This window comes from Lathamus discolor, chromosome 5 (genome assembly GCF_037157495.1).
Source record: "Lathamus discolor isolate bLatDis1 chromosome 5, bLatDis1.hap1, whole genome shotgun sequence".
Classification (NCBI taxonomy): domain Eukaryota; kingdom Metazoa; phylum Chordata; class Aves; order Psittaciformes; family Psittacidae; genus Lathamus; species Lathamus discolor.
In genome coordinates, this window is record NC_088888.1 from 25,768,264 (window position 1) to 25,779,300 (window position 11,037).

The window sequence follows — 11,037 nt, forward strand, 5'->3', positions numbered from 1 at the left end:
TGATATCAGCTGTACAGTGGTAAAAGAGTGCTATTTTGGAGGGTGAAAGTACCTACTAAGAGTAAAGACATTTATCCTTATTATGAAATTATTATGTATGTATTATTTGCATTTTCGAATACATTGCAAATGCTTCATCACAATTATTTTCTAAGACCCTGACAGAACCTCTGCATTTTCTGAAAATGATTTCCTTATTTAAAAATTAAGCCTTCCTATTTCTCACATAATGAAAATAGATTTATTGTATGAAGCAGTATTTTCTAAGCCATCCAAAGGGAAGGGTTGTGACGAACCTGCACTGTAATCCCAAAATCATGACAGTGTGGTGTAGATCTGATGCCCACATTAATATGGGTTTTAATATGACTGTGTTGAGGTACTAAGGCTAGTTTACAGACATGCACATGACTCCTTTGATAATGCCTCTGTTTAGAGCATTGCATCCAGGAGGGCTCCAGGAAGTACAAAGCTTTCTACACACACTTCTTTCAGCTGTCCTCAAAGAAAACCTGTCTTGAAAAGCACAACATGCCCCCCAGTTGTTTTTATCAGTAACATTTGCTATTCAAAAACTTCTTTTCAAACTGTGCTGCAAAACACTCTTCTTGTATATGCAAATAAATCTGGAGCATGATATGTTTCTCAAATGCGATACTGGCTCTGCCCTGAGGAGGTGTAAGGTATCTAAGCTCACAATGAGCCATGAAGAAAACAAACATAGCTCTATTTGTTGAACTTTTTTAGTAGTTTAATTTGAGAACACCTTCATGTTTTGATAACTGGAGCAGAATTTCCGGCATTTATCTGCTAAAACATGATAATGCCTTTTTTTTTTTTTTTGTGCTGTAAAAGATTTTTTGATGTCTTTTTTTATTTTCATTGTAGATGCTTTCAGAAAGAGAAAAATCTTTGAACTTTGGAGTTGCAAGCTCTCATAGGGCAATATGTACTAAGGAGAAGATTTTTATTAGATCCACCTAGATTATCAGATTCCTGATACAGGGTATAGGAAAACTTTGATCCTTTTTAGCTTAGTGACATTTTTAGTTAGAACCCTTGCTTTTGTATGTAGTTTATTAACATGGGACAGTAATCAGAGATTTTTTTCACCACTTGGTCCTTTTCACTATTTTCCAAGGACTTGCCCTAGATTAATCAACACATTTCCAAGTTTCAAGACCTCAGAGTATCTGTTTGAAGAAATGCTTATGATTTTTCTTTTTCTCATTTTTTTGCATGTGGGACAGGAAGACTTTGCAAACAAATTAAGTAAACTCAGTTACTCATCTTGGCCTTATCCTTTTTGAAGACTATTCCTGTATTATGATTCAGAAAAAAAAACAGGAAAGTATTTTGAAATTTGGCTTCTTTACCCTCTGTAAGGATAAAAGATCCTCTCCAGAGCCTCACCAGGGGCTGGGAGACCCCTTTTCCATGGAGACATGGTGGGATACACAGACCGATCATTACAGTCACATTAGCATGTGCTCTACATCTTGCAGCCTCATCCTATTTTGTTACTAGTAGACAGTTTACTGGATGGATTGAAGAGGCAGATGCAGGAGAACAGTTTGGTTCACACTGTTTAGGAGCTCATTTTGGCTTTTAACAGCTGGCCTGCATTTGGGGGATCTCACAGCTGCACTGATGTAAACAAAGCGTTTTGCAGATTTTGGCTGGAGGAAGGATAGCCTCCCCCACAGCTGCAGACCTCAGGACACTGCGCACCCTGCGCTATGTGCAAAGCAGCAGCTTCATTGTCTGTTGGTTGATTTAGAGAATATGAGACCCCCATCCAGCTTCCTCCGCACTCCCACACTCTCCCACTATGAATGCATGGCAGCGAATCTGTAGGGATAAATCTGCATTGCCTTGGGATGATAACTTGGGGTGATGCTTTGACTGTCAGGCATGTGTAATGCTGCAGGCATGGGGTCCAGACATGCCCGCAGAGCTGGGGCAACAGCAGGTAGAAGGGGAGGGCAGTGTTCCAGCCACGCTGCCTCCTGCTCTTCAACAGCTCTGCAGATGAAATCTTTTATGTCTTCTTCCCTGCTCCCTGCATGTTCATGTGATGGCCAAACAATCTAGCCATTATTGTATTACCCAACACAGAAAAAAAACCTCCAGCTAATCTTGTTTTGTGTCAAGGGAAAAGAAAGTTGTTTTTGTTTTTTTAAAATCCAAATGAAATCATGGTACTTTATGGATATTTGTGTCATCCTAGGAGAATGATTCCATTAAGACTAAAACAAAGGCTTCTTTCTGCTAATAACCTTTGAAATGAAATTTGTTTTCTCAAGAGTCTTTCTTTTATGTAGGAACATTTTCCTTAACTCTAGGGTAGAAAAGCTGGTATTGTTTTACATAATTAATCAACAGAAATATGTATTAAGGTAAATATGCTGCTATGTTATTCATAATGGACAATGACTAATGTTACTGATCTGGGAGATACATGCTTTTAAGTTAATCAACTGTTTGTCTTTAAAAGCTTAAGAAAAGATAGTTTATAGTTAGAGATGTTACCCTAAATGAACTGTAGCTAAATAACATCAGCGTGTCGAATTCAATGTGATCTTAGATAAAAATCGTAAATAATTTATTTAAGCTCCGTACAGAAAATAATTTCTATATGCAGGAAATGTGGTGATAGATTAAATTGAAAGTTACAGCAGAAGCTTTGAAATTTGATTACTAAATAGGTTATAGCCACACAGATGTAAAGAACATAAGAGCTATGTAGATTTTAATCACCTTTCCTTGTGCTGTTGTCCTCAGCACAGATGTTTGCTGTGGGAACAACATCTCCTTAAGGGACTCAGCACTACAGATTACTTCCTGGAAAATTTGGCAAAGGGTTGGCTTAGAGGGAAGTTTGCAGATTTTGGTTTTGTGGTGGCAAGTGAGAGAGAAAGGAAAACAAAGTATGTAGTAAATGAAACAAAAGGACAGCAACTTACACATCACTTGCCAGCTTTTAGGGGAATAAAAGCACTTGAGATTTTGCCGTGTTTTACTGGAATAATTAGAACTACATAATATTTGGCATACCTAAGCCCAAGAAAAGCTTGGGAAGATTAAAGGAGTGACATTAAATCCTCTGTCAGGGAAGGAAGAGCCTGGCCAGGCTTTGAGAGGACGCACATGAGGGAAGATCCGTGGTCTGTGCTGGATGCACTGCCTTGCTGTTAACAAACTCACACAGATGTGAGAAATACAGCATGAATGAAAGGTAAAGGAAGACCCATCTGGTGAAAAACATTTAAGGGAAAATATAGCTGTGCATTTATTTGTTTTTGCTGCTTCCTAAAGGTCTGGTGGTGCAGGCCTCCCAGCTTCCACTTTTGTCAAGCTGATTTTATCACCTGGAGCTGTACAGCATCAGATAAGGACAGTGTTGGAATTTATAGGGGAGGTTGTCTGTAGTGTCTCATCTATCTGGTCCTGCTGCCAAGGCATCAGTGGCTGCTTAATGACAGGAATTCTCGTTTTGAAAAGCAGTATTGCAGGCCAGTTTCTGACAGCTTTGTTGTATGCTGTGGGACTATTCACAAATGAGACCGGTTATATCTTTATGTACTACACACCATGAATAGCAGCAGAAACTCCATATCTGGAAAATAGATCTGTGGTGGCAACAGTGTGAGAGACCCTAGTGTCTTAAACCCTGTGTTCAAAGATGGGAACGGAAAGACTACTTCTACCCACAGCTCAGGAACAAGCCCATGTAAGGAGGATTACATTCAAGATTAGGCAGGCACTTTTGTTGTCTTTGATCTTGGTTTCACAGGTGACAGCAGGTTGCAAAAAGGTTTGAGGCTTAAGAGCAGAGAGGTTGTTTTTATAACAGATGGGAGTCACACATGTAAAATGCAGAAGGGATAAGTGAGGTGACTACTGACACATTTCAGCTACCTGGCACTGACCAGCATGGCGAGGGCTGCACTTGAATGCTGCTCAGATTTCAGCATCCCTTCTTTCTTATGGCTGGATGAAACTGAATACTTTCTATCTAAAACAACACACTTTAACCAAGAGTTAGAGATAAGTGTAACTCCAGAAGGGTGTAAAGGGTGACCGGTTTCAAATATTTGCTCTGATGTTTTCTTTCACCCAGAGTACATGCTTGAATTATGGAAAATCTGTCTTCTTACATCAACAGTTCCCATCAGCAGTTGCACTGGCATCTAGCAGAAGCACGATATGCTGATGGCAAACTGGCCCATCATCAGGCGTAGCCCAGGCTTTCACCAAACAGACCCAAAACAGAGTCTGTGATCTGAGTAAGAGAAAGCAAGGCTCAAGATGCCCTACTGACTATCCTGATATCATTGTGGGGGCAAACAAATGTCACCCCTCCCCCTGTCTCAACCCAGAAACATTCTTTGGGCCAAAGTGTCAGTTTTTACAAATCCGTATTTTCTAGTCAAGAAACTCAGTAAAAGGTTGACATCCAGTTCCATTCACAGTGTCAAGTCCTGTTTGCCAACATTTAACTGAGATTAGAAAATGTTTATTTTAGTCTTAGCAGATTTAGCAAGACTTAACTGAGGAGACAGAGGTGACAGAGGAAGTGCTCTGATGCCAATTATCAGCTGTCATCTTGGTTTGCAGGGAAATGGACTTCAGTGGCATCCTTGTTTCTTTTGATGAGGGAAGCACACCTATGTTTGACTTACCAACATCCACTTCTGCAGCAGTAGATGCCTTCACAGTGACTGTCTTGTCCTTTTTTGGTGCCAAAACCCAACAGGACTGCTGGAAATACAAGCCATGTTTTTCTGTTTAATCAAAGAGAGTTAACTCCTTTTCCCAATCTCTTAGGTTGAGCAGTAAGACATTGAGCAAATTCCTTAGTTCCCCCCCAGAATTTGATAAGCTTCATTCTCCTCCATTTTCACTCCACTGTGCTGCTGAATGCAAACCTTTTTCTGTCTGACTGCCCTGCATTGCCCTAAGGAACTGTTTCCTTCACCACAAAAGCTTCATCTGAGAGCTTCAGTCCTTTACTCGCTGTCAGCGATTAGAACTAGGAGACATCTTTTCACCTTTTGCTGTCTGTTTGGGCTGGTCTCTTCCTCATGACACATGTTGAACGTGTGCTGGATGAGCATTTTCCTTTCTAACATAAGGCACATTCCTGGTTCTGCTGCATCAGCAGCATCTGACTGGATGGGAGCAAGGAAGGAAATGCTGAATGCATTTGAAAAATCATTGACAACCAGGCAGCTCAAGGACATGACATATAAACTTTTCAGAAAACACTTTAAGGGGCATATATTCACTTAACCCCATCTGGAGCACGTAGCAAGCTGTTTGCCTTTGTTCATTCCTTTGGACAATTCTATTGACGACAGCTCCGGATACTATTTTTATGAAGAATACCACGTGGTGAGCACCTGCATAAGGAATGCTCTCAGTCCACAGCATTTTGTCTTACATGCTCTATGTAGTCACAGTTTCTATGCTGAGTTGCACAGTTTTTCCTTTCTAAAAAATGCAAAATTGTTATTTTCTGAGTCTGCATGACAGGTAAAAATCAGCTAAAATATGATAAAAACCTGAGTGCTGAGAACAAATAGATTCTTGCAAAATGTCAGATGAAAATGACTCTGATCCTGACAAATTCATCATGTTGTTCTCCTGTAGTATCAAAGGAAGGAATGGGGAACAAAGCTGTGATGAACATCAAAAATATTTGTTTTTTGCCATGAGACAGGTTAAAATGTGCTAACTAGTTATCAGGTACAGAGAAAGGATATTGCACCAGGTGTAAAAATAGATGGGTTATAAAATGATTTGGAAACTGAAGGTCATATAGATGGCATACTGCAAATTAGATATTTAAGCAGATGGCATGGGTATTCACTAGTCCACCTGGCCTGAAGAGGGAATTTTCCAATGCTGTACAAAAACGTCAAAGGATAAATTATAAACAAAAAACCCCACAACAGATAAGTGGCCTAAACTGTGCTAATTACTTACTTGTCGTTTTCCACATTTCTAATCTTGGTCCTTTTTAACTTATACAGTTTGTTTTTCTGTAACATAACCACTAACCTAGTTATACCCAATGCAACAAATCAAAAGCATAGGGTAGAAAATTCTGAGTGAAATTTCACATCCAATTAATATTGTAACTACCTTTGAATTTTTTCCTTTGGGAGAGAGGAAATAATTAAAGTTAGAAAAAAAGACATTTAGATATCCATTCTTGTACCTTGTCGCTGATATTAGTGGTGGAGAAGAAGACAGGGAAAAATGAAAAAGAAAACAAACCATGTGAGAAGGTCAGGATAAGCAAGAGACAAAGTAATGAGATAGAAAGTATGACTCTCTAACTGCAAGCTCTCCCGAAACTCCCCGTGTGGGGACATGCCATGGTTGACCTAGCAAAAAGGTAGCATCTATCCTTGTGTTAAGGGGAAATGCAATTTGGTTTGGAGACAGAGCTAGGAAATTTCTGGCATCTGGCCCTCCCAACAGAACACACTTAGGATCCATCACTTGTCCATGTCACATATTACACTCTAGCTGAGAGAAAGCAATCTTCCTTCCACCGTCATTTCTTGAAACAGAGGTGGCTGTAACAGAAAGGGAGGGAGTTTTCATTAACAACACTAAGCAATGTCCCATATCCTTTCTGGGATGTGATTCATTGGCATTAAAATTCAATGGCAAGGAGCCACACTTAGACAGGAAACCTTCATAGCTCCATGGGAATGGTCTGTATAGTCTCCTGTTGGTTGGTTGGTTGGGTTTTTTTGATTTTTTGTTTGTTTGTTTGTTTAATTTTTTTCAATCAAACTGAGGGTTCAAGAGGAAGTGAATGCTGAAGAGAGACAGTAGTGTCAGAGGGCTATGCTGCCACCAAGCAAAACATTACGGAAGCAAAAACAGAGCCTCTTTCTCTGCTCCTTGAATAGCCTGAGTCAATTCCTGATAGCGGAAAGGTCAGAATAATTAGTCGGAAGCACTCAGCTTCCCATTCAGTGGTGAGACCAGGGAACTCAGAGTGTGGCTTTGTGCTAAGAAAGGATGCATTGCTACATGTTCTTGTTCAGTACAGCACAAAATAAACCTCAGCTATAGAAGTACATGTCATGGCCTCAGGATATCTTTTCTTTGTTGAAAGAGTATGCAGCTACCATAGAGATGAAGGCATTACCTAGAAATTGAAGGGTCCTGTTGCATAAAGGACATGGCAGTCCATGGGAGTATGTGACAGAGATGTTTCCCACAGAATCACAGAATCCCAAGGGTTGGAAGGGACCTCAAAAGATCATCTAGTCCAACCCCCCTGCAAGAGCAGGGTAACCTACAGTACATCACACAGGAACTTGTCCAGGCGGGCCTTGAATATCTCCAGTGTAGGAGACCCCACAACCCCCCTGGGCAACCTGTTGCAGTGCTCTGTCACTCTTACAGTAAAGAAGTTCTTCCTGATGTTAACGTGGAACTTCCTATGCTCCAGTTTACACCCATTGCCCCTTGTCCTATCACTGGATATCACTGAAAAAAGCCTAGCTCCATCATCCTGACACCTACCCTTCACATATTTGTAAACATTGATGAGGTCACCCCTCAGTCTCCTCTTCTCCAAGCTAAAGAGACCCAGCTCCCTCAGCCTCTCCTCATAAGGGAGATGTTCCACTCCCTTAATCATCTTTGTGGCTCTGCGCTGGACTCCTTCAAGCAATTCCCTGTCCTTCTTGAACAGAGGGGCCCAGAACTGGACGCAATATTCCAGATGTGGCCTCACCAAGGCTGAGTAGAGGGGGAGGAGAACCTCTGTTGACCTACTAACCACTCCCTTTCTAATGCACCCTAAGATGCCATTTGCCTTCTTGGCCACAAGAGCACATTGCTGGCTCATGGTCATCCTCCTATCCACCAGGACCCCCAGGTCCCTTTCCCCTTCGCTACTTTCCAGCAGGTCAACCCCCAACCTGTACTGGTACATGGGGTTTTTCTTCCCCAGATGCAAGACTCTACACTTGCCCTTGTTAAATTTCATCAAGTTTCTCCCCGCCCAACTCTCCAGCCTGTCCAGGTCTCGCTGAATGGCAGCACAGTCCTCTGGTGTGTCAGCCACTCCTCCCAGTTTTGTGTCATCAGCAAACTTGCTGAGGGTGCACTCAGTTCCCTCATCCAGGTCATTGATGAAAATATTAAACAGCACCGGTCCCAGCACCGACCCCTGAGGGACTCCACTAGTCACAGACCTCCAGCTAGATTCTGCGCCATTGACCACAACTCTCTGCCTTCTTCCTTTCAACCAGTTCTCGATCCACCTCACTACTTGATCGTCAAGCCCACACTTCTTTAGCTTATCTATGAGGATGCTGTGGGAGACAGTATCAAATGCCTTACTGAAATCAAGAAAAACTACATCTACCGCTCTACCATCATACCTCCACCTAGTCACTTCCTCATAGAAGGCTATAAGGTTGGTCATACATGACTTCCCCCTCATAAAACCATGTTGGCTGTTCTTAATGACCCCCTCATCCTTGATATGCCTAGTGATGGAGTCAAGAATAAGTTGTTCCATCATCTTTCCAGGGATGGAGGTAAGGCTGACCGGTCTATAATTACCCGGGTCCTCCTTCTTGCCCTTCTTATAGATTGGTGTGACCTTTGCCATCCGCCAATCCTCAGGCACCTCGCCCGTTTCCCACGACTTACCAAAGATGATGGAAAGTGGCCTAGCAATGACCTCCGCCAGCTCCCTCAGCACCCGTGGGTGCATTCCATCCGGACCCATCGATTTACAGATGTCCAGTTTGCATAGCTGATCCCTAACCCAATCCTCATCTACCAAAGCAAACTCCTCCTTTGTCCTGACTCCTTCTGGGGCTATAGAAATCCGGGGCCCCCAGGGAGAGTCTGCAGGAATAAAGACAGAGGCAAAGAAGGCATTCAGCACCTCTGCCTTCTTTATATCCTCTGTCTCCAGGGTACCCACTTCGTTCAGCAGTGGGCCTATATTGCCTCTTGTGTTAGTTTTATTTGCTATGTATTTGAAGAAGCCTTTTCTATTGTCTTTAACCCGACTAGCAAGATTGAGTTCCAAGGAGGCCTTAGCTGTCCTAATTGCCTCCCTACATCCTCTAACAACTGTCCTATATTCCTCCCAAGCGGCCAGCCCCTCCTTACATAATCCATAGATTCTCCTTTTCCACTTGGGTTTGCCCAGCAGCTCCTTGTTTAACCACGCCGGTCTCCTAGATCCCTTACTTGATTTCCTACTCATTGGGACGCTCCGATCCTGAGCTTGGAAGAAGCGGTCCTTGAATGCTAGCCAACTATCTTGAGCCCCTTTACCGCCTAGTACACTTTCCCATGAGACTTCCCTTAGCAGTTGACTGAAGAGGCCAAAGTTGGCCCTTCGGAAATCCAGAACTGTGGCTTTGCTAGGTATTCTATTCCTCCCACACAGGATCCTAAACTCCACCATCTCATGGTCACTGCAGCCAAGGCTGCCATTGACCGTCACCACTTCGACCAAACCCTCCTTGTTGGCGAGTACTAAATCTAGCAGCGCTGCTCTCCTAGTTGGTACGTCCACCATTTGCATTAAGAAATTATCATCAATGCACTCGAGGAACCTCCTAGACTGTGAATGACTGGCTGTGTGAGTCTTCCAGCAAATATCGGGGTAGTTAAAGTCCCCCACGACGACTAAGGCATGTAGTCGCAAGGCTACTTCCAGTTGCCTGTAGAAAGCCTCATCAACTCCTTCATCCTGATCAGGAGGTCTGTAATAGACCCCCACAACTGTATCACCCGTGCCAGTCTGCCCCTTGATTCGTACCCACAGACATTCCACTTGCTCCTCATCCGACCCCGGACAGAACTCAATACATTCTAGTTGCTCTCTCACGTAAAGAGCAACTCCACCACCTCGCTTTGCTGACCTATCTTTCCTAAAAAGGACATAGCCATCCATCCATAGCCAGGACATTACCCACAACATCCTTCTGCTCAAGAGAGAGGTGTCTTTTTTTTTCTCTCAGTTGACATAGGATTATTTTAAGGAGCACTTCAGAATAGCAAATGAAATGACAATGGCTGTTTTTGAGGACAAACATTAACTTTCACCAGAAAAAAAAAAAAAGATGCATTTTGAGGATCATGCTGGCTACTGAAGGAAAATAGTCAAACACTCAATAGTTTGCATTTTTATTGAGAAAGGTTTCATGCAAAAATACACTTACGTTCTTGAACTTAACTAACTGCCTGCTAGCTAGTATAATGACAGTCAGCAATGTGACTGAAGGTGCAACAGTCCTACTTACAGGTAGATGGGATTAATGTGATTCTGGGATGTTCAATGTTAGCTGTCAGAGTAAAATTTGTCCTCTGCCTTCCCACCATGGTGAGATCTTAGATGAAAAAGAACAATACGCTGATTGTCCTGGGGCATGTAATACTTTCCCAGAGCCCTCTGCAACTCCCAGCAGCTTCCGTCGCAGGTGCCCTGAACCAGGGACAGTATCCTTGCATTTGACGTCTCTCATTGAGCACTGTGCTGTACACGGCACACAGGAATGAATGGGGAGAAATTGTCCCTTTCAGCACCAAACTGTCTGCTGGCAAGGTAAATGGGAGAAGGCAGGAGTAGAAGGAGAATCTCCCCTCAATTACACAGCCTGCAGAAGGCTAAACCTTGTTGATACTCCCATGCACATAATGTGCAAGCTCTCACCTTCTCTAAGGGCTGGGGGGTTCATGGAGTGCTGGGCAGTCTCTGAATAGTAAAGGCAAAATCTTCCTGTCATCCCTAGAAGACACATGGGGTTGGGTGGACCCAAAGGGGCATAAGAAAACAGAGCCTTGCATGGTTGTCTGCTGCACACATGGCTCCTGTGCCATCCTTGCCCCAAGCTCTAAAGCTCAGCCCTGCATCCGAGTGGGATCTATGCCCATCAGGCACCGCAGAGCTTTTCCTCAGTAAAAAACTGCATTAAATGTGTCTTTTGAGTTTTGTGCTTATTTTTAAAAGCAGTATCTGCCACCAAGTGGAAA